Here is a 24,522-nt window from a genome sequence, read left to right as displayed (position 1 = left end):
GAGTCCAGCTTCCCACAGATGGTCAAAGTCAGACTCCCTCCATCAGAGGCAGCAGACATTGCCCCAGTATCACTGAAAGGAGATTTGGATGGGGGACCCAGAGGACCCTAACCTGGACAATCTTCATCCCTTCATCGTCCCAGCAGCTCCTCAAACCTATTCTTCCTTTCACTTTTCCCCTCCCCTACCTCCTCTCCTTTTCCCAATACCTGCCTGGGAAGCACAGAGCACTGAACAACAGGGCCTGGGGATAGCCGGTACTTTCCAGGGTGCTGCTGTAAAGGGCACGGAACAGATGCTAGGTCTGAGGACTGCCTTCAGCTCCTGCCAGGGGCCTGGTTGCCTCCTTTACATCTTAACTTGTAGGCTCTCGGGTTCAGTGCCTCCCTCACATAGACCCAGAGGTCATGGCTGAGCTCATGCTTAGCAGCAGCCTGCAAGACCAAAAACACAAGTGCAACCTTGGGATGCATTTACAGAACCTGATATCTGGTGTGGGACTGCAGTCAGCAGCGATGAAGCCCAAGTTTCTGGTAACATCTTTTGAAGGGCTGTTAATAAACCAATGTGACCAAGAGGAAGGTCACTATGCAAACATGTCATACCTACAAGATCCATTGATGAGCACCAACTCTGTTTCAAACACTTTATATACTTCATCTTACCTAATCCTTTCAGCAACTCACATTGTTATACTCATTTTACAGATGAGAAAACTCAGAGAGGCCCCTCCTCTAATGACTGTCCTGTAGGTGTGGGTATTTCTCAGAGCTCCATTTTAGGTCGCTTCTCTTCTTCCTTTATACATGTTTCCTGAGTGACCACATCTGTTCCCAAGACCTAACCTTTATTCAAATTAAGCCTATGCCTAGATCTTTCTCTTGGGTTCTAGAACAGTTTATCCACCTGCCTTCTCCTTATCTCCCTTTGGATGTCTCAGGCACCTGACATTCCACATGCCCAATGTCGACTCCTGAGCTCCATGTGGTGAGTGATGACGGTTTCCCTCAGCCAGCCTCAACCACTGTCAACCCAGTCAAACTCCAATCAACTCTGCCCCTACTCTCCAGTCCAAGCGCTGCCCTACAGCATGACCCACCTCCCTAGGCCATGCCCCACCCCCATCTTCCTTCACCTACACCTGCCAAACCCCAACCTGTGCCTCTGCCTTCCTCTGTGTCTGCCTAGGTGCCTGTATGGGAGTGCCCACTGACTGATTCCTGGCCGAGATGGTGAATGGCAAGCAAGGTGGGTGAAGCGCTCCAGGCAAGGGTGTGAGTTCGGAGACTGCAAGAAGCTAGAAGGGCTGGATGCAGAGCATCCAGGGAAAGGAGGGTCCTGGATGCCATATAGGGGTTTGCATTTTTTCCTGACACCAATGGGAAGCCATCAATGTTTGTTTGTTTGTTTGTTTGTTTGTTTGTTTGTTTGTTTGTTTTAGCAAGGAGAGGTACAATCAGGAAAGTAGACTGAGAAAAGTCAGGGTAGGGCAGAGCAGCACTAGGGAAGAGACCACCTGCTACGTACAGGAGCTCCTGGGAGAGGTGTCCAGATGAGAACTGAGGGAAGTGTGGACAAGGAGGGGACAGTGGGGAGAAGAGGAGTGGCTGGATATGTGAGACCCTGAGGAGGAAGAAAGGATAAGGCTTGATAATAGATGGAATGTGGGGAGAAGAAAAGAGGAGGAGGTACCAGAGGTGATTCCTGGGCATATGGTTGCTGAGATGAGGGAAAGCTGGTACAGGAACCAGTTGGGAAAGAAAATCAGGAATTGGAGCAGATACCGTGAGTAGGAGATCCCTGTGAGATATTCAAGGGAAAATGACTTCATGGGATATCTGAAATGCCCAAGTCTTGACTGGAGTCCTGGGAGCAAAGACACTACAAGGTGGTGTGTGAGTGGGGTCAAGGGCTGGGAGCAAGTCCAGAGGAAGCATAGAGTTCATGACTCAGCAGACAAGACCAGACTGACAAAGGAGACTAAAAAGGAGCCCAGAGAGGTCTATGTCCTGCACCCTGAGGGAAGAGGATGTTTCAAGAGGAAGACAATATTCAGTCATTACCAAACTGCTAAGAGCTGTAGAGTTTGCTTGGTTTGGTGACATGGAGGTCATCAGTCATCTTGGCAGGACCAGTTTTGTGGAGCAGAGGAGGAATGGCACAAAGTCAGAGTGCAGAGAAATGAAGAAATGGAGGCAGTCAGTAAAGACCATTTTTCAAGAAGCTTGTTTGTGAAGTAGGAGTTGGGGAGAGAAAGACTGGAAAAATATTTTTAAGATGGAGGAAGTCTGTGGATATTTACATGCTGTTGGGAAGAAACCAGAAGGAAGGGGATAGAGTAAAGATACAGGCAGTAAAAGCGGCCATCAATAATTCAAAATATTGATGGTAGAAGGTGGAGCAGAAGCGGGCAGAGACGTCTCTCAGGGAGGCATAGGCACAGAGAAAGGGGGGTAGAGTTGGTAGTAGCCCCACTAAATGGAGTTCAACTGGGGAGGGGGAAGAGTTGGAGGTTTGAAACAATCACCAGAGCCACACACAGCAGGACTTCTAAGCAGGGAGGCACACCCAGGTGGCAGCCATGACATAATGGTGAATAAGAGTGGTCCAGCTGCCCACAGGCACGACTTTGTCCAGTAGCGCACAGGAGCCAGTGCAGGATAGAGGGCAGCTGGCTCTGCAGGGCCACCCACCCCTGCCCCATGTGGGGGGAATCCTTCTGCCAGTTCTGTTGTCTACTTTCCTCAGGGGAGAAAGATCAAGGGACGGAGTTCTGCTCTCCTTTTACCAGGGCCACATGGGACCCTCCGCCTCAGCGGGCCAGTCCAGTGTGTTCAAAGGGGAGTCAGGTCCAGGGGGTGGGGGTCTATGATGGAGTACTGCTGAGTACTGCTGAGTACCACTCACTTCAGAGTCTCTTCCCTGCTCCTGCTCCCCAACCTGCCTGTGGCCCTGTTCAGAGTCCATTCTCTCTCACTTCCCTTGGTAGAAAGCAGCCCTGCAAAAGAAGGTGGGGAGGGACTTGGGAGCATAAGCAGGAAAGAAGTGGGGGGAAATGCACGCATGGAGAACAGCACACACAGAGAACAACCAGGCTGGTTGTTGAAACAGATTCCCACCCAAGGCCTCCTAGGGCTTGGGTTCAGCTCAAGTGATAAAGGAGTAGCAAAGTGATAAGGGAGTATAGAGTTTAACAACAGATTGATAGAAATGATGTCATCTAAGCAGACTAGAAAGGAGAGTGGACATAGGAGAGGACTGAAGAGGAAACAGAAGTCCTAATGACATTCTTTGAAACTTTTGTCGTGTAAATAGTTGAATGAGCAAACTGGATGGGATGACCGAACAATCACATACATTGTAGTACAGAGAGGGAGGGGATCAGGAGGAAGGCAGGGGTGGGTGAGCCCCCGGCAGGAATGGGGGCCATTCCTACTGGGGATCCTGGATGCTCTGGATTTCCCTAGGCAGCTCACAGAAGTGGAAGAGGGACAGGAGTAGAACAAAGCTGGATGGTGGGAAGGGCACAGGGACAGTGGTGGCAGCCCCGTGAGTTCAGGGTCTAGCAGTCTGAGTCAGGAAGTAGGGCAGGATAGACTATGTGCTGGAAGCAGGCTGTTCTGGGCCCATCTGTGAGTAGGAAAGAAAGGCTGATCCTCGTCCAGTTTTCCCAGGTGGAGATGGGTGACCTGACCCAGCAGGAATCAGAGTCAATAGGCAGATGGGCCAGAGGGGATTCTGGGCTCCATATGAGTCAATAGGCAGATGGGCCAGAGGGGATTCTGGGCTCCAGGTGGGCCTTGGAGGCGAGTGTCTCCAGGACACTCCACGTGGAATCCTGTGGACGTTGTATGTGCATTTTCTGCAGGAAATGCTTTCCTAAGCAATTCAAAAGCATGCGTGACCTCAGAAAGGTTAGGAGGCACTGGCTGAACGATATTTAGATACCATGTTCAAATTCAGGCAAGGGCAGCATCCTATGGTTTGTGGGAGGGGTGTGAGCCTGTTTTCCCAGAACATCTGCCAAGACACAAGGGAAGGTCCTGCCAGGAAGGAGTGTAACAGAATTTCCTGGTTCAGTCCCTCTTTCTTGTCACTGAGCACCTCCCTTTAAAGTTTCCCAGTCCAGAAATATTTGTGAGCCCTATTATGTGCCTGATACCAGGCTGGGTACTGGGATTACAGAGGTGAGTCAGAATAGCCTTGTCCTTGAGATGCTTATGGTCCTAGAGAGTAAGGGTTTCCATTTTCTCACCTGGCACCAACCAGGTAGGACATGAAATAGGTGTTCTGGGCCTTTGCACATGCTGCTCCCCCTTGCCTGGAATACCCTTCTCCTCCCTACACCCATCTTCATACAATCCCCTCTTCTAGGACTAATAGCAGCTTAGATGTCACTCCATCTGGGAAGACGTTCTTGAACCCCCAAGGTCATGAGCAGCACTGTCTCCTCTTACCAGCTCAAGTTCTGAAGGTGTGGCTTCCAGAGTCAGAGTCAATAAATGGCCTTCAAATCCTGGCCCTTTCACTGACTAGTTGAGGGACCCTGAATAAATCAATTAATTTCTCTAAGTCTCAGTTTTCCCAACTGTAAATGAAAGGAGAGTTTCATTTCTTTCCAGCTTTATTGAGATATAGTCGACATAGGATATCCTATAAGTTTAAGGTACTGATTTGATGCATATCTACTACAAAATGATTTCCACCATAGCATTAGCTAATACACCTCTTTCCTGGTACATAATTATCATTTCTTTTTTGTGGTGAGAACATTTAAGATTGACTCTCTTAGCAACATTCAAGTATATAATACAGTATTATATAATTACTATGCTGTACATTAGAACCCCAAAACTTGTTAATTTTTTATTATTGAGATATAATGGACATACAACATTATATTAGTTTTAGGTGTACAACACAATAATTCAATTATTTGTATTTATTATGAAATGGTCACTACAATAACTCTAGTTAACATGCTAGAAACATACATAGTCCCAAAATATTTTTTCTTGTGATGAGAACTTTTAAGATCTACTCTTAGCAACTGTCAGATATATAGCATGGTGTTGTTGACCATCATCACCCAGCTATCCAGCACATCCCCAGGGAAATGGAGGCTATAATAGCACCTACCTGCATTAAGCAGCAGCCCATGAGGGCTGCCCTGTCTATCTGGTTTACCATTACATATCTTCGCAGAGACCCCGCCATACAGTAGGTCCTCAGTACAAAGCTGTTGAATGAATGACATTAACCCCTTACCTGATACCACTTAAAGCACTATAGTTCTTCACCATTTCTGGCTCAGATTCCTGGTGCTACAAAATAAGGGTAGCACTGTCTGGTAGGAGAGGGTCATGATGAGAACAATGGGAGGGAGGCCTGGCCAGAACTTGGGGAAAAGCACCCAAAGTGCCAGGGACAGCCCATCCTATTAGGAACCTGGGACCCAAGGTAGAGCAGCTGCCCAGCCAGAAGAATGTTGCTTCAAGGAAGCTCCTTCTCCTTCCAGCACCACCACCCTCCCCATTCCTGAGTGCACCTGGGTGTCCCCCAGGCCTGAGGGAGAGCCCTAGGTCTTCCTTCTCTACCCAGCTGGTTGGGAAGCAGAATGTCAAGGAGTAGCCCTTCCAGGAGCAAGAGAAGGAATAGGATGTGGAAAGCCTCAGGGAACCAAACATAATGATGGAAGAAGTAAGAGGAGATATCCCAAGTTATAATTTGGGCCCGAGGACTCCCAATGTCCACTGGAAGAGGCTGTGGAATCCAGTGGCTCTGAGTTCTAATTGCAGCTCTTTCCCAAAATTGCTGTGTGACTTTAAGCAAGTTGCTTATCTTCTCTCAACCTTAGCGTCCACTTCTATAAAATGGAAATAATGATGTTGCACTAGTGATGGCTAGTCCTGCTCACACACACACACCCCATTCCCTGGGTGGGGTCTCCCTCTTCCTAGGAAGTTTGAACTAACAGGCACAGCAGGAAATGGCAGTTGCTCAGGAACTAAGAATGAAAGGCCACATGATATCAGGGCTGAGGCTGCCACTATGGGCTTCATTTCAGTAGGACTTACAGGGAAGCAGAAATCTCAGTGGGCTGAGCAGTCTGAACAGTGAAGAGAAGAATGGATGGCAGAGAGAAGCAGAGACAGCAGAAAGATCATTGCTAGAACTGCCTTGATGCTTCTGGGTACCCCAATTCCTGGGTATCTAAGCAACAACCACTATTAGTCTTGAGGTCAGAAAAGCCATAACTGGAACCTGTTTCCAGCTCACAGGATTGTCTTGAAATGAAACCCCTAGCCCCAGAATATGTGTAAAAAACCTCAGGAAGGCCCCTGCATGGTGCCCCACAGCACACAAGCCCATGAGAACCCCCGGGGTGCCTACACCATGCAGGGCACAGGAAGGATGAGCAGCTAGCTGTACTTGCTGAGCACCCCCTCCTGCTCTTCTCGGCACCACTTCAGCCAGTGCTGTGCACTTGCGGAGGCCCCAGCAGTGGCCAATTAAGTTCAGGTTGATGGAGACACACCCAGAAGGCTCACACAGTCAAGGCTGGAAAAAGAAACAGGAGCCAGAGAAGTGGTGCCCCAGTGAGGTGCAGTTTAACTCAGCCTGGTTAAGAACACAGCCCTGGAGCCAGAATCCCTGGGTCTGACACTCGGAGTGACCTTGGGCAAGTCACCTAACATGCCTCAGTCTCCGTGCAGTAATATGAGGAGAACACTAGAACCAACTTTCTAGGGTTGAGAGAGGGGTATAAAGAGGTCATGATGGGCCAAAGTCAGGAGGACACAGAAGCCATGGAGTAGAAAGCTGATGAACGACACAGTTGGTACCTGAAAGAGAAGCCGCCAGATGCAGACACTGGGTGTCACTAGATGGAAGGAAACAGAGCTAAGCCTGGTGCTGAGGCAGGGTCCCTCCAGCCACTGTCTTGCTGTCCCAGGAGCCGCAGCCTCAGATCCACTCTGGGATTCCCGTGAGCATCATCTTCCTTTCTCTGCTGACAGCCTTAGAGCCTACCCACCCTTCATTTCAACCTTGGGCTCCTTCTCATCCATCCTTCAGGCTCTTGTTCAAACATATCCTCCTCTCTTCAACTAGGCTCCTCTTTTACTCTCTGTCTCAGACTCTAATAACATTCATCATAAAATTTGAATTCCAGGAAAACCCCCAAATATCACTCATTCATACATAATACAGCTGGGGGTTTCCTTCTGTCCTCCAACCACCACCGCCACCCCCTACACCTGCCACTGTTGTTGAACAGGAAATGTTCAAACTCGTGTTTTGGGGGGCAGGAACAGGATATCCAGGAAGGGACAACCTTTTGACCATTGTGGCTTTCTCATTTCAGTGTAAGTACAATTGTGCATAATGTAAATTGTGCTACAGTTACTTTTTATGACAGAAAAATAATTCATTTTTTAAATTCAATGTTTTCTTTATTTCAACTTGCAAATTTTTTTTAATTCTGCAAACTAAAATATATTAATCTCAGTTTCTTACGCTATGTAGGTTTATGACCCTTTACTTTTAAAATCATTTCATATGACTTTTTAAATTATTTCATAAAGTTCTGGATTGGGCTGCCTAGCTGGGAGCAGTGCCACTACTCAGAATTCTTATAGGCATAGCGAAGGTACTTAAGATATTTTTAAAATTATTTTAGACATAGCTTCTTTTAGGAGAGTAAACATGGATATTTAATACCTCCTTTTCCTGCTGATGCTAAGAAACCATGTTCCTAGACCAGATTTTTTTCCAGAGAGTTTATTTTTTAGAGCAGCTTTATGTTCATAGCAATACTGAGAAGAAAGTGCAGAGATTTCCCATACATCCCTTGTCCCCCAAAGTGCATAGTCTCCCTCATTATCAGTATCCCCCACCAGGTAAATCACTTGTCATTACCTCACAGGAACATGATCTCCTATATTATAATTGGATTATTTGGAACTCAGCACAGACGATGGGGATTGAATCTTAACATACTTACTTGATACTAGGATTTGTCTGCCTCCCCCAGTAGGATTAAGTTTTACAAGGGAAGAGTCCAGTCTGGACTGCTCAGTGCTGAATCCCCAATAGTCTGCTTCCCAGGAGAGGGAGCTTAACTTGAGGAATTGAATAAGACCCTCACAAAAACAGGCACAAAGCCACAAATCAGTAAGCCTAACCAGGTGGCCAGCTACCCCTGACATAGCACTGATAAGACTGCACAAAATAAGACCCAGGGGCCAGAAGATAACCACCAGCTGGACTCAGCAGCCCTCACTCCAGCCCTCTTCTGTGATCACTAGCTTCCAAGAAGCCTAAAGGGAAAGACCATGCCCCTGTTCTACAATAGGCACCTCTCAGTCCTTCCTCAGGCCCTGGGGAAGCCGGCTCCACAACTCAGCTGCAAGGAGCTCTGTCCTCCCCTCACCCGGGAGGGCTGGGAATGGGCCAGGCTTCCTCTGCCCCACCTCCTTACCATGATTTACGGGGAGGGCAACCGCAGGAAGGAAGCCTCAGTCAAGGACAGACCAAGAAACTTTTGTTTTTAATATTGTTATTGAAAAGCATAATAAATTAATGAGTTAAGCTCCATCTGGATTGTTTGGAGTTTTTTTTCTCTGTCGCATTTGTGTCTTGATTTCAGTGTGTATCTCTGGTGGGGTCCCCAATAAATACTTATTGGAAGGAGCCTCCAATAAATAAATTGTCTGGTTTCTGAACAATTTGAGAAATAAATGAAGAGAGTAAGAAAAAGAAAGGAAGAACATACCAAATGCAATAATGGGGACCTTGTCCTTATGGAGGGCCTCACGACATTATGCTGCTACCAGAGAGAATGCCCCAATGTCCAGGAAAACAGCCGAAGGAGGGTTATGGCTCCAGCTTCCTGCTACTGTGCGTGTTTCTCTCCTACATGGGCTTGTTTGATGTTGTCTGAGGCAGCTGTCCTTTTAGGCTACATTGTAAAGCTATGTCCCAAGATAGGAGAAGTAGAGAAAGGCGACCCCTGTCACATATGGAGGACCAGGAGCCAGGTACAGAGCACTGGGTGGCAGGAAGGGGGAGCAGGGGAGACCCTCTAGCTGAAGAAGCAGCTGTTCTTGTACCTGGTGTGTGGGCTGGTTTCACGTTACTTTTTGTGTTTATTTCCCTTCGGTCATCCCTGAACCTTGAGCAATATTTTGTTAAATATCCCAATCTTGACTCAGCTGTGCTTAGGGAAATTGAGCAATGATCTCAGTTCCAACTCAGGCTGGACCAGCCACCTAAAGTCAGTGGGGAGTGGCCTCAGTGCTCTTTAGTGCCAGAGCCAGGAAGACAGAAGCCTGGGAACAATTGCGACTTCAGAATCCAATCTTGGTTCTTAAGTGGGAGTTTTCCTCTGTACTGCTAACCCTAGAGAATTGGGATTTGATTTTATCCTGAGTCAGCCACGACCCCTATATAGGAAGTCTCCCACCAGTTCAGATGTGCTCCCTGGCTTTTTCCTCCATGAGCTCTCCCAAGGGTCATTCAGAGCCTTCTTCTATTCCATACTCACAGAGGTGGAGGCAGTCATGCTGTCCCCTGCCAAACACTCCATCGTTGGGAAAATCTTCCCCTCTTTCCTTCCTGCCCAGTTCCACTCTGCCTAAAGAGCAAGCCTGCAGTCATCCAAACACAGTCGTAAATGAATCAGTGCACCTCCTGGCAGCTCTCCCACAACAGAACAGGTATGTGCCAGCAAAGTTACATGGAATGGGAACTGGATTTTCCACTTCCACTAGGCAAGCAGACATGTGCTTCTCTCCAAGAAAGGAAGGCAGAGGAGCAAGGCCCAGGATTGGGAAAAGAAGGAAGTGAGGCTACATGGAGCACTCATTACCCCCGGATGTGGTTTAAATTCCATCCTTCCAGTTTATTAAGATCTCCAAATTAAATATACGAGATGTAACTGCAACATAGAGACCCTGGCTCAGTCATCAGAGACAGTCAGAGGGAAACACACAACACAAATTGAAGAGAGGAAACACAGACTATCAATGCCCATTTGAACAGAGGGGCAACTACCCCTAGTCTGCACAGCAGAGGCTCTGGCCACCTCTTGACCAACTCCCATGGCGGCCACTCCCTCAAGTGTTCTGGGAGGGCTCTCCAGACACAATGCAAGCCCCTCCAGGGCCCAAGCTTCTGGGAGTGATGGGATCTGGTCTTCCACATGCTCTACACCATTGCTCAAATTCAAGTGTTTCCTGTGCTTTCCTGCCAGCTCTCTGCTCCCTCCTATCCAGAGATTTTCCTCCTTCTGCTGTCCACACTCGCGCCCTCCTTTGTTCCCGCTTTCCCGCCTCATCCTAACCCAGAATGCCCTTTACCCCACATGTTTGATTCTTTCCCTTCTTCCAAGGTTTAGCTCAAGTCTCTTCTCCCTCAGAGACAATCAGGACCTTCAGGGTGGCCCCCGTTGTCTCCCTGCCAACCTCACCCATGCAGTCTTCTGCATCTTCCCTCCTCCCCTCCCCTTCCCCACATCTCAGCCCCTCTTAGGCCAATGGCTTTTTCTCAGCACAGAACCTGACGTGACTCTGTTCAAGAAAAGAGCACTCTCTCATGACCCTGAATCTTCTCAACAACCTGCCTAGATGCATTTCTCCAAGGGACAGTCACTTTGTGTGGATTCCTCAGCTTACTCCAGGCCCTGTTCTGCCTATTCTCAGGAAAAGCACCATGACCTTCTGGTGCCTAATCCAGTGGCCACGCAGTCTCTATCCCACTGCCCACTCTGCAGGATGCAATGCTCACAACTGCCACACCTTTCCTGACGTTCATGACAGGCCTCTCCTCGTTTCTCTTCTGCTTTTCTCAACATTCCTTTTCTGATTTCTTCTCAAACTCTTCTCCTCAGTCAGCCCCTCAAATATGTTGTTCTCCAAAATTATGTCCTACATCCTTCCTCTTCTCATGTCGCCTTTCTCCCTGGGGCACCACAAATCTACCCCCTGCTCCCACCATCCTGCATGCTGAGGATGCCCCTGGCCTGCCATCCATGCACCTCCGGATGCAGTAGCACCCGCATCCACTTTTCCACCCCCTTTTTTCAGACCCGGTAAGATAGCTTCCCACCAGCTCGTGCCCAGAGATCTTCCCCCACCCAACCTCCACCTGCTGCCACAGCCGTATAGCTAGGGAATGCAAGGGACATTACTTTATTGAGAGCTTAAGTGCCAGGCACTATGCCAAGAGGTTTCTCATATTCCAGCCCATTTAATCTCCCCATGACCCTGTATGTTAGATATTGTTACACTCATTTTTACTTATGAGAAAACTGAGGCTCAGAGAGGGTAAGCAACCTGCCCAAGGAACAGAGTTGCATTTGGAGCCTGGGTTGGCCTGACTCCAGTGCCTCAGCCCCATTTATTTTCTACCTGCTCCCCTAAATGCAAATCTGATCACATCAGTTCATTACCCCCTCATTGTGCTCCAAGAAAAATCCAAACTCTTCAGCATGGCATAGTCCTCCCCAACTGCCCCAGCCCACCTTCTACTTCAGCTAAATGGGATGGTCTGACTTGCCAGCCCAAGCTGAGATGCTTCTACAGATTCTACCTTGAATATCCTCACCTCTCTGTCCAGTGAACTCCTCATTCCTTAAGACCAGCCAAGAACTGCCTTCCCTGGGAGGCCTCCCAACTTCCCAGGTGGAGGGGCTATCTCTTTAGAGCTTGCAGGACACTCTATGCTTTCTAGGTGCTGGCATTCACCATGCTGCTTTATAATCACTTGTTTAATCTTTCAAATGTCATTTTTAACTTTGTAGCCGAGGGCCTGTGTACATCAAGAAGGGCTTAGGAAAAGCAGAAAGATCCAATGAGCACCTAGGCCAGATCTGCTCAATATGGCATCCCCAAACCAGCAGTGGCAGAAAAGAACTCCACCCAACCACCCAACTCAGACTCTTAAAATCAGACTCTCTGGGGGTAGGTACTAGGACTCAGCACTTTGAAGAAGCTCCCCAAGAGAGTCTCACACACAACGAAACTTGAGAATCTCTGATCTAGATGAGTACTTGGCCCTGATCCTCACCAGCCCAGCCTCACAGGATGATACGTGGCTACTGTCTGCTTATACACAACTATAACAGTATTTCCCAAGCATTTTCATATAAGGACACACATATAAAATAACATTTCAGGGCACTCTGGGGTAAACGGACAAAGTTGTTTAGAGCTGGAGGTGAAAGACCTGAGAGTTGAGCTACCCTAGCTGGGCTCCACAAGCTGAGATGATCCATACTCCAGCAGAGCTGGAGTCCACTCCTGACACCCTGCTAGGGAAGCTCTTTATCACTAAGAGCTAGCAGCAGGCACAAGTAGCCAGGCAGAGATGTCCAGCCCTCACATGGATGCCGGTGCTGATGAGCTCTAAAGAAGCCTTCGGTGAGCGATGGCCTTGTGGTCAGCCATAGCTGAAAGAGCAATGTGGACCTTCATAGCTTAGGGCAATTCCCACCATAAGAAAACTGACTTAGGGTCTTCTGGCCCTGGGAACCACACCTGCAGGAAAGAAAAGGTAAGGGCTCTAAGTATCCCCTACTGGGTTTCAGACTGTACTATCCAAAGCAACCCCTGGGGTCCCTCCCTCCAGCCCCACCCTACAATGCCCTCCCTGGAGGTAAGACAGGTAGCCAGAGATGATCTGTGAGCAGGGACGGTAAGCTTTTCCCTGCCAGAGACCGGCTGCTGCAGTGACTTGATGTACTTCCAGAACCTCCTTATTCAGTTAATTGCTTAATGGAATAAATGGAAAGAGGGATTGGCAAATCAACTAGGTACTTTCAGCTGCTGTGAACTCTAAAATCATCCTTCAAAGCACCCAATTTGCTAGGTAGAGCATATTCTCTATGGGCTCCACAGCCACCTACTGACCTTTTTGGAAGGCCTAAGAAGTGTAGAAAATTTGTCTTTACAATATATTAAGGAGGAATTGCAAACTGGAAAGATCCTTAAATCACTGAGTCTTTAGGTAAAAAAGCTGATGCCCTGAATATTCCTACAAGCATTTAGCTCCTGACTGAGAGATGTTTCCGGGGCAGTAAAAAAAGAGCTCTTATTATGTACCATAGAAAAAAATTATCTTTCCCCTGGGTTTATTCTATGAAGCAGCTTAGAAGCACTGAGTAAAGGGGCCATTAACTGAGGAAAGGACCTAGCACAGCAAATTGACATTCGACAATTTGTAAGCCAATGGTTGCAGGGAGAGATGGATGGATGGATGGAGGTGAAGCAGCTTCCCTTTTTGGGAGTTTCTTCCTTCAGCACTATCCCTGGAAGGGTCAAATCACTATGTATACCTTTTTGACTACCACTCCACATCATTTTGACATAGACATAGGTTGGTTCAGCTAAATGAAGACAATGAGCATGTTAGGGGACATGAAAGGGAGGAAGAGTACAGAGACAGCCTCCAGAGTATATGAAAAGGAGGAGAGCCCATTGCCAGCTTATCTCAGTTCTGCCTTTATCTATTAATCTAGCATTTTGTTTTATTTTGTTTTGTTTTTCAGCCTCAGCTAGAAGTGCCACCACCTGTCCCCCACCACCTATCTCCCTTCAATAGGGGCCACCAGAGACTAATTAAGCCAGAAGGACCTTACAGACCTTGTTGGATGAAGCAAACTGGCCCTCAAACATGTTTTGTTTGGCCTCTACAGCCACTTAAAATTTTAGATTGGATATTAACATGTACAAATCAAATTTTATATAAAAATATTAATTTTTTGTTTTTCTTTAAAAAAAAAAAAGCAGAAGATATTCCCCTAGCACTTTCTCCCAGTGACAATTGATTGGCACTCCAAATAGGCTGCCCATGCCAGGCATACACTCTCCAGTTTGCCACAGCTCCCACCTTGCCCTACTGTGTACTCTGCCAACTTTACTCATTTAACAGTTTGATCCCCAAAGTATGTGAGCTCTTTGCACAAATTCAATGCCTTCACTCTACAGATGTGAAAACTGAAGCCCAAAGGGTTGTGACTGGATTAAGTTCACACAACAATCTGTTGGCAGAGTCAGGACAGGAACCTTAAAAACTACTGATTTGTTTGTCAGTATTTAGCATATGATGGGTCTTTCCAATACTACTGAATAAATGAATGTGTGAATTAATTGTCCATTTTTTTCTTACGAACCTGTGCTATTCCAGCTCTACCTTCCAGGTCCACTTGAAGCACCCATCCCAGGAGCTATCCTGGGTTTGCTTTCCTGGGACCAGAACTCTCTGCCAATTTCTTTGGAGCTCATGGCCATTCATCCCAAAGGAATAGAAAGAGGGGAGAGGCTGATGTACTTTTTTAACTGCAACAGTGTATATCATTGTAAAATATAGAATTTATACAGCAACTCAGTACAAACACAAACACACACACACACACAATTTTCACAAAGCAACACCTACCTTTCTACATATAATATACTTTTATATTTTCAATTCTATTCTCTTCTGTACTATTATAGACTATTTTATTTTTAAATTATTGTACCTTGCAAAAACATGAGGAAATAACAAAGGGTGTGTGGGGGGGGGAGGTGTGAGCGCGCGTGCGCATGCCCCTACCTCGCTAAAAATCCTGAAGAGGTGGGTATCTTTCTATATGGGTTATAGTACAGTTTCACCCAGAGGCGAAGGATAAGCAGGTGAAGTCTCCTGACTCTTCTTCTCTGAGGCAATGCCTGCCTTCCTCCTTCTCTTCCTTTCTTCAAAAAATATGTATTGAGCACCTACTATTTGCCAGGCACAGTGCTAGGTCCTGGGAATACAAAGATAAGTGAGACTGTGGAATTCCCCAGAAGGAGCAGACAGCCCTTTGGCTGATCAAACGGTTAAGCCCAATGGGTTAATAAAGGAAACCCAGGAAATGTGAGGAGCCATGCCTCTTCTCCATCCTGACGCTCCTTCTTCGTGAAAGGTCCCATGACACCAAACACTCCACCCCAGTAGAGATGGAAGAATATGTCTGACAGGTAATCGTGAAAGAAAATTTGGCACGTGTGACCTTGACATTACATTTTCCCTTTCTCCTCAAATCAAACTGCTTTTGCTGTGTGCATCTCTCACTCTGTCCTCTATGCTGAAAGTTTTGCAAAGAATCTGCCCCAGCACTGCCTGCGACTGGGTGGGTAAATGATCTCATTCTGGAGTTTAGTGTTATGAAGCCTGCATAAAAAGTTGCAATCTCTTGGGAGTGGGAGGATAAGATTGATGTTGTTTAAGGGTACAAACTTGCAATGAGTAGTAAATAAGCCATAGAGATCTAATGCACCATATAATGAATATAGACAACAATATTGTAGTATAATTATGTAATGTCATAAATATCACTGGCAGCAATCATATTACAGTATATAAGTGTATCAAAGTAGTGCACTGTACACCTTAAATTTATACATTTTATGTCAAATTTATTCAATTAAGAAATGTCACAATCTCCAACAAAAGCTCTTTCATACCGTAATAGTGCAGATAGTACTGCCCCCATTCTGCCCTATCTGCGCTATCACACACACACACACACACACACACACACACACACACACACACGCACAGAGAGAGAGAGAACTTTATATATTTAGTATATTTAACTAAAGTTTTAAAGGAGAGAATTACATTACAGAATCATTTAAAATTAAATATCGGGCATCTTAGTCTAAGAAATCTATCAATTTATTTTCCATCTATTATTTGGCCCTCTACTTTGCATTCTGCGATATCCAATTCCTATACATTTCTTACACAGATTCATTTAGATATCACTCTCCATTCTCAGAATCTGCCAGTCCTTCCTCCCAGGCCTTTACCTTCCACCCCCACATGGCTCACCAAGAAACTTTTCTAAATGAACATAGTTTCTTCCAAAAGGCAATTCCTATGTAGGTTGTAACTGTAATACTTTCCACTCCATCATATATTGACATGTTGTATTACAATTGCTAATTTTTAAAAATTGTTCTCTAGAAATGGTGAGTGACTAGGGGAAACTTGAGGGCAGGACCTGCACAGGTCTTACTAGTCATCTAAGTAAGAATATATTCTTTTTAGTATTCTGCATGACAGATAATTTTTGATGATATTAATTTATAATATCTTCTTTGCCATTTTCCCTCTTCTCCATTCAAAATCAATAACTCCCATTCCTCCATGCTCTAGGAGGGCAAGGAGTATTGATTGTCCCCCAGTGGTCATTAACTTCTTATTCTTGTAGCATCTGAACCCCCAAATCTTAGTTTGGCACATAGACTACTTCTACTAGCTTCCTTTGTGATTAGATATGGCCATGTGACCAAATTCAATCTGTTAATGTATGAACAGGAATGATGTCCACACCTTCCAGTTCTTGTCCTTAAAAGGAAAGGGCAGTCCCTTCCCTTCTTTTTATTCCCCTTCCTGCTGGCCAGATGTGGACTCAGGAACATGATGGGAAGCTCTCTGGAATCATAAAGGTAAGAACAACATCCCCAGGGGTAACTGACCACAAAGTCAGAAGTATGGCTCCCCAACCCTATGTCAGCCCTGATGCCCACATTCAGACTGGTTCATAGAGATAAAAATTAACTCACATCTTCTTTAAGCCATTGTATTTTGATTTCCTTTGTTATAGCAGCTAAACATTAATCTTAACTATATTCTTTTGCTGGGGCTGCAGTAGCAAAATGCTATAGATTAAGTGGCTTAAACAATAGAAATTTATTTTTTTCATAGTTCTGGAGGCCAGAGTCTAAGATCAGGTGTCAGCTGAGTCGGTTTCTTCTAAGGCCTCTCTCTTTGACTTGCAGATGGCTGTCATCTTCTGGTGTTTCACATGGTCTTCCTTTTGTGCATGTCTATGTCCAAATCCCTTCTTATGAGGACATCGGTCATATTGGATTAGGACCCACCTTGAAAACTTCATTTTAAATACCTCTTTAAGGCCCTTATCTCCAAATATTGTTACATTCTGAGACACTATGGGTTAGGACTTCAACATAAGTTTTGAGAGGACACAATTCAGCCCTTATTACTAACTAATACGCTTTTCTTCCTGGCTTCTGTTTTCCTAAGCAAATATGCTAGGTGTCCTTGAGGGAAAAGAGAAACGTTTGGAAGCATAGAAAGAGTCTCTGGACTAAAAAGAGATTTATAAAGAGATTATTCGGAGCCAGAGTGACAAAAGAAATGCATTGCCGGCAGTGAAGACCATGTGCTGCTCCCTGTTACCTCCCATGGAGATGAGCAAGTACAGGATTCCTGTGCCCTGAGCCCCAAGGGGCCGGGCAGAGCAGGCCTGAGGCAGCCTCAGCAGCACAGAGCGCAAACAGGTGGGGCTGCCAATGGGCACAGTCTCTCTGGTGCCTCAGCTCCACATGCGACCCTTGCACTACATTCTGTAAAGAGGCTCCAAAAAGACAAAGATGCATTTTTCCCATCAACCCAGCAGAAATAAAACTTGATGTCTAAATTATCTTAGAGAAAATAAAGACATTATTTCTTGCATATCTGAGTTAATAAACTAAAATCAGTGCATTTGTATCCCTTGGTGCCTAACAGAGAATCCAATGCAGAATAGCATGCCTGAGAGATCAATGGAGAAAAACAAAACGGAAATAAAAGAAATACACAAGGAAAAGTCTGTGCCAGCGCCTCCCTCATTTTTAGCTTTTCTCAGTCTTCCCAACTAGATGTGATGTTTCACTCTTTTGAGCTCCATCTGGCATTTATCTTATCACACAAACATCACTTTTCCTTGGTATGGTTGTTCTCTTGCCTTAAATCCCCCAAAGAGAAGAGCAACTTGAAGTAAAGAACCAAACCTACTCACTCCCTATCTTGCATCCCCACTACACCCCAGGCAGGGACTCAATTGTTTTCTTTTTAATGGAATAAAATAGGCACTAGATCAAAACAAACACACACACACAAAAAAAAAAAAAAAAAACAAGAAGAAATGTGAGTCCTTCAGGATGGAGGCAGGTGGAGTCACTTGGGGACAGAGGGAAGCTTGGCTGGCTACAGGGAGAGGAAGAAGATGTGGTCTGGGGCACTGTGGGCAAGAAGAATGGGGAAGGCACGGGAGCCAGACAGCATCCCCAGCCCTCTCAAGAGCTGGCTCCAGGCCTTCAGGGGAGCCTGCCACAGTGCTGTCCTCTTCCTGGTCATGATTTATTCAAATGCAGCTGTGTCTGAAAATATCCAGGCAGCTGGTTTGTTCTCTAAGAACCCGGTGTGTTGGAGGACCTGAAGTGCAGCCTCCACATATAGACTGGAGCTATACTGGATGCTCATATTGAGGCAGGCAGATCAGACACTAGCCCATTTCACAAGGATGACATTGAGAGATAACAGAACTTATCCTTGGTCACACAGGGCCAAGAGTTGCTGGAGGACAAAAGAGGGAAATACAACCACCCTAGAAGAAGGAAAGCATTTTGCCCACTGTCTGAGCGAAACATATGGGTTCCAGTGGCCTAACTGCCCCCCCACACACACTTACCTCTATCCTATGACCCAGTTTCCTGAGGACATGCCCAGTGGTAGATACAGCTGGAAGGAAGCAGCTGGATGAAATAGAGTTAAGTCACGTAGAAGCCAAAACTCTGGGGTTCTCTCCCCACCTCTGCCATGCTCCAGAGCGAGGAAGCAACCCTATATCATCTGTGCCTTGATGCCCCCATCTCTTAAAGCAGAGAAATATCTCAGCTGTGTTTCTGCTTCTCATTGTACCTTCATATGGCAAAGAGAGGAAGAAAGCTCTCATCTCTTCTTACAAGTGCAGGATAAGAAGAGAGCTCCACCCTCAGGACCTAATTATCAACCAAAGGCCCCACCTCTTAATACTATAACATTAGAGATAGATTTCAACCTATAAATTGGGGAAAGGGGAGACATAAACATACAGACCATGGTATTCCACCACTGGCCTCCCAAAATTCATGTCTTTCTCCCATGCAAATGCATTCATTTCATCCCAATAACCCCAAAAGTCTTAAACCATTCCAGCATCAACTCTAAAGTCCAAAGTCTCGCCTAAATGTCATCTAAACCAGGTATGGGTGAGACTCAAGGTTGAATCATCCTGAGGCAAATTGCTCTCTACAAATTGGTTCACAGTTCTGAATCTGTCAACCAGAACAACTTATATTCTTCCAAAATACAATGGTGGGACAGACACAGGACAGATTTCACAGATTTCCCACTCCAAAGGGGAGAAACAGAAAAGAAGGAAGAGGTGACAAATATCGAGCAAGTCCAAATCCCAACCAGGCAAACTCCTTGAGATTCTAAAGCATGGGAACAGTCTTTTTTGGCCGGATGCTCTGCCTTCCAGACCCGCTAGGGATGGCAAGGTCATCCACACGGCTTGGTGGGTTGCTGCCTCTGCTAAGTGGGAGTCATACTCGCAATGCTCCAGTTTGCTGTTTGTCCTGTTGAAACCTTAGCAGTAGCCCTGATGATCTCCTTCAGGATCTTTCTTCCCTTTTCTTGAATGATAGCACATATAGTCCAGGCTGATAGTGTTTCTGCTGATATAATTCTATCCCTATTCCTGGCTTCTGTTGAGATGGCAGATTGAATCCATGGTTCACACTTGCACTAATCTCCTTATCAAATGATCAGTACACCACACCCTCAGTGTTCTCTTTCAAACATACTTTTTCTTTTTTTGTAATATGGACAAGCTGAGACTTTTCCAAATCTTTAAGTTTTGGTTCCTTTTGTTCAATAATTTCAGACCCATCTTCAGTTCATTTCTCTCTTCTTGTATTTTACTGTAAGAAGTAAAGAACCAAGCCACCTCCTTTAACACTTTGCTTAGAAATTTCAATATCCAATTTCATTGCTTACAAGTTCTACCTTCCACAAAACACTAGAACACAAACACAATCCAGCCAAGTTCTTTGCCAAAATAGAATGTACCAAGGAAGGCTTCACTGTGAATGAGACATGTGAGCTGAGCCTAAGAATGCATAGGATTTTACCAGGCAGAAGAGGAGGAGAAAGACAAGCTTTGTAAGAGAAAGAGTGGTAAAGGCATCATGCAAGGGCAAACATGGGTGTCCTACTGAAAGAAGGGAGCAGAGTGGGGGACGAGGCCAGAAAGGTACATTAAGCAGAACTATGGAAGGCCCAGCACATGAAGGAATCTGGATTTTTATCCAGAAGGTTAGGGGCTCTCAAATTTTTTTAAGTAGAAGAATCTTTTTTATTTTATTTTAATTGATTTTATTTTTTAGAGCAGTTTTAGGTTCACAGCAAAATTGAGCAGAAGGAACAGATATCTCCCATATACCCCCAGCCCACAAACACACATATAACAACCTCACCTATTATCAACATCCTGCACCAGAGTGGTACATTTTTTACAATTATGAATGGACTTCGATCTAACATGGAACTGGAGGATATGAAATGGGGAGTCTCATGCATGCTCCTTCAGAAGAATAGCACTTAAGAACTGAGAGATTGATTCCCTAGAAGCCCCTGATTTATAAAGATCAAGAATGATCTCCTAACCAATGAATGTCCAGCAAGAATCTCTCAGCCACCAAAGAACTTACTGCTTAGACTCTGGCCAGACTTATCCCTTTTTGCACTCCTTGCCCATGAATACAGCCCTCCCCAAATCCTCAAGGGACTTGCCTGTAGCTTGCTACAATATGCATTTCCCAAATTGCAATTTCTCTACTATTCCTCAATAAACTCAAAATTTGAGCTTGCCTCAGTTATCTCCTTATTTAGGTTGACACAATCAATGAACCTACACTGACACATCTATATCATCCAAAGTCCATAGTTTACATTAGGGTTCACTTTTGGTGTACATTTTATGAGTTTTTGACAATAATGATATCTATTGACCACCATAGTATCATACAGGATAGTTTCACTGTCCAAAAATTCTCTATACTCCACCTATTCATCCTTACTTCCCCTCAATCCCTGGAAACCAGTGATCTTTTTACTGTCTCCACAGTTTTGTCTTTTCCAGAATGTCTAATAGTTGGAATCATACAGTATATAGCCTTTTCACTTAGTAATATGCATTGTCTCTCCATGTCTCTTCATGGCTTGATACTCAACTTTTCTTATTACTGAATAATATTCTGTTTTTCTTTTTTAATGTCAAAATATTCTGAATATTCCCTGACATAAGTCACATTTTTAAAATCCACAGATTGAAATGTGTAACACAAAAATTTTGATGAATCCAGCAATGCTTTGTGTATATCATTAACTATAATTACTTCTATACAAATTTTTCACATTTCATATTTTTCATGCTAAAAAAGACCAAAATGACAGGGTTTGAAGCATGCATGGGTTCATAGGTCTCAGGGGCTGGTGGTGTAAACTGGGGATGTTCGGTATTGGGCAGCTATCTAAGGATCTCTGGTATTGCACAGGACTAGCTAGCTGTATCCTAGGTTAAACACCAATACTCTGTTCCAAAATGCCCTCGGACATCTCTCAAACAAGACTGTAGTTATACATGTTATGCACAGTCACATCAAATTCACAGAGGATCCATTAAAAATTCTCATCAACAGAGTCAACAAAAAACCTTACCTGGGTTATGCTTCCAAACAGAAACTTGCATGGAAAAAAACACTGAAGAGTCTAGAATCCAAATCTGGTTTCAGAATCAAAGAGATAAACACGCACTCCAGAGAAGACTAGAACCTGTAGAGGCCTCAGAATCAAACCAAGGCCATGGACAAGATCGCCCTAAAGAGATGATTCAAGGTGGAGAAGCAAGCTTGTGTCATACCAGTTACACCTTCTCCCAATTACATACCTTCACCAGAGTATTTAAGAACAACTCTTAACTCTAGTATTCATTTTGGAGGATGGCTTGCTTTAAAAATTAGGGTTCTAGAGCAGTCTAAATTTGTTTACAAAATTAAAGATCTAGACTCCTTGCCCAGATTTTTTTTAAAAAACAACAACAAACAAACAAACAAACAAAAAAAACCCTGATGAGGCCTTAGAACAAAGATAATACCAGGAACATGATCTTTGAAATGAGAAGTTTCAAGGTACAGAAACCATACAAAATGTCACCAACCTTAACAATGGCCATCTAATTTATCGGGAGCCAGGAGTAGGGGCATAGAGGCAAGTTCAGTGTATCTGATATTGTCATTCTGAGCCCCAAATCCCTTTCTATCTTCCTTGGTGTTCATACTCTACCTAGGACTACAAGCTGAGCCTTCTGGAGCCAGAGACATTCTGCAGGCAGAAGCACTGCAAGAAGCACCTCATGGCACTATGGACCTAGCCAGACTCTAGTGTGGTAAAACTCAAGGGCAGTGCAAACAAAATTCATACACACCATTTTACAATCATCATAGCAATCACCAATTCACACAAAAATCACCAGTGGATGTTAAAACTTTTAAGTGAATATTTGATGAGTAACAAGATATACATTGCCTTAAAGATTCTCCCCCAAAGCTAACAAAAGAAAAAAAATGATAATTTTGTAGTGGAGAAACCTTACAGACTCTACTTTAACCAAGGGATCAAAATTCACTTCACCAGTAAGAATACAAACTAACATGAGGTGCTTCCTGATATAATGGACAGAGTGAACACATTACTTCTGTGGTATCACTGCCTAAAGTGCATACACTGGATCTAATTATGAGGAAACACCAGAGAAACCCAAATTGAGTGACAGTTTACAAAGTCATAGTCCTGTACCCTTAAAAAAATGGATTGAATAATGGCAATAGGAATGGAAAGTATGCTAACTCAGGAAATAATTAGAAACTAAGTTTAATAAAGTCTTCTTCTGTATATATCATGTACTACCATCTCTGTCTAGGGGAAAGGTATATAACCAGAGGTCTGTTTATATCTAAAAATTCTCCCCACAAATGCTCAATAAACTGGTGACATTGATTAGTTCAAGGGAAGGGAGATGGAGAATTGGACTGGAAGAAAGCACTGCTTTTTACTTTAATCTTTCATCCTATCTGAATTTTTTAAATCATTTAAATGTGTTGCTTATTTAAAGTTTGTTTTTAACTTAATCTAAAAAGGTGGGTCTCAAATATAACATTAAATGGAAGAAAATGGACACAAAACAGTACATACTGTATGATTTCATTTACATAAATTATAAAACTAGACAAAATTAATCCATGTAATAAGGGAGTTAAGAGACTCACATTTCCTGACTTCAATCTTATTGAAAGCTACAGTAATCAAAACAGTGTGGTAATGGCATAAGGACAGACATCTAGACTAATAAAATAGAATTAAGAGTCCAGAAATAAACCCAAACATCTATGGCCAATTGGTTTTCAACAAATGTGCCAAGACTACTCGATGAGAAAAAAAAAAAAATTCTCTTTAACACATGGTATTGGGACAGTTAGATATCCATCCACAAGCAAAAGAAGGAAGTTATGTCAGATCATACTCAAAAATTAACTCAGCATGTATCAACATAAATGTAAGGGCTAAAGCTATAAAATTTTTAGAAGAAAACATAAGAATAAAACTTTGTGAACCTTAGTTTGGTAACAGATTCTTACATATGATATCAAAAGCACATGCAACCAAAGAAAAATTAGGTAAATTGGAATTTATCAAAATGAAAAACATTTGTACATCACAAAGAAAGTGAAAAGACAACATATAGAATGGGAGAATATATTTGCAAGTCATATATCTTAAAATGTCTAGTATCCAGAATATAGAAAGAACTCTTACAACTTAAAAAAAAAAAAAACAATTTTAAAATGACCTGAATAGACAGTTCTCCAAATAAGATTTTTAAATGGCCAATAAGCACATAAAAAACCCTCAACGTCATTAGTCTTTAGTGAAATGAAAATTAAAACCACAACAATATACCACATCATACCCACTTGGATGACTACAACTAGAAATAAAAAACAAAAAACACAGAAAATAAGCATTAGCAAGAACATGGAGAAACTGGAGCCCTTGTACATTGCAGGTAGTAATATAAAAAGGTAAGTCTCTGTAGAAAACAGTTTTGCAGTTCCTCAAAAAGTTAAACATAAAATTATCATATGACCCAGCAATTCTATTCCTAGTATATATTTAAAAAATTGAAAACAAGTATTCAAACAAATATTTATACATAAATTTTCACGGCAGCACTATTCGTAATAGCCAAAAAGTAGAAACAACTCAAATATCTATCAGTTGATGAATAAATAAATGAAATGTAGTATATACATACAATGGAATATTATTTACCCATAAAAAGGAATAAAGTGTTTACATATGCCACAACATGGATAAACTTTGACAACATGCTAAGTGAAAGAAGATGGAAACAAAGATCATGTATTATATTATTGCATTTATATGAAATATACACAATAGGTAAATCTCTAGAGATAGAAAGCAAATTGGTGGTTGCCAGAGGTTCAGGGAGGAAGAACGAAGTGACTACTTAATAGGCATCGTTTCCCTTTGGGAAAATAAAAACGTTTTGTAACTTGATAGAAGTGGTGGTTGCACAGC

Source organism: Rousettus aegyptiacus, unplaced genomic scaffold (genome assembly GCF_014176215.1).
Source record: "Rousettus aegyptiacus isolate mRouAeg1 unplaced genomic scaffold, mRouAeg1.p scaffold_m13_p_5, whole genome shotgun sequence".
NCBI lineage: Eukaryota > Metazoa > Chordata > Mammalia > Chiroptera > Pteropodidae > Rousettus > Rousettus aegyptiacus.
Note: the sequence above shows the minus strand (reverse complement) of the source record.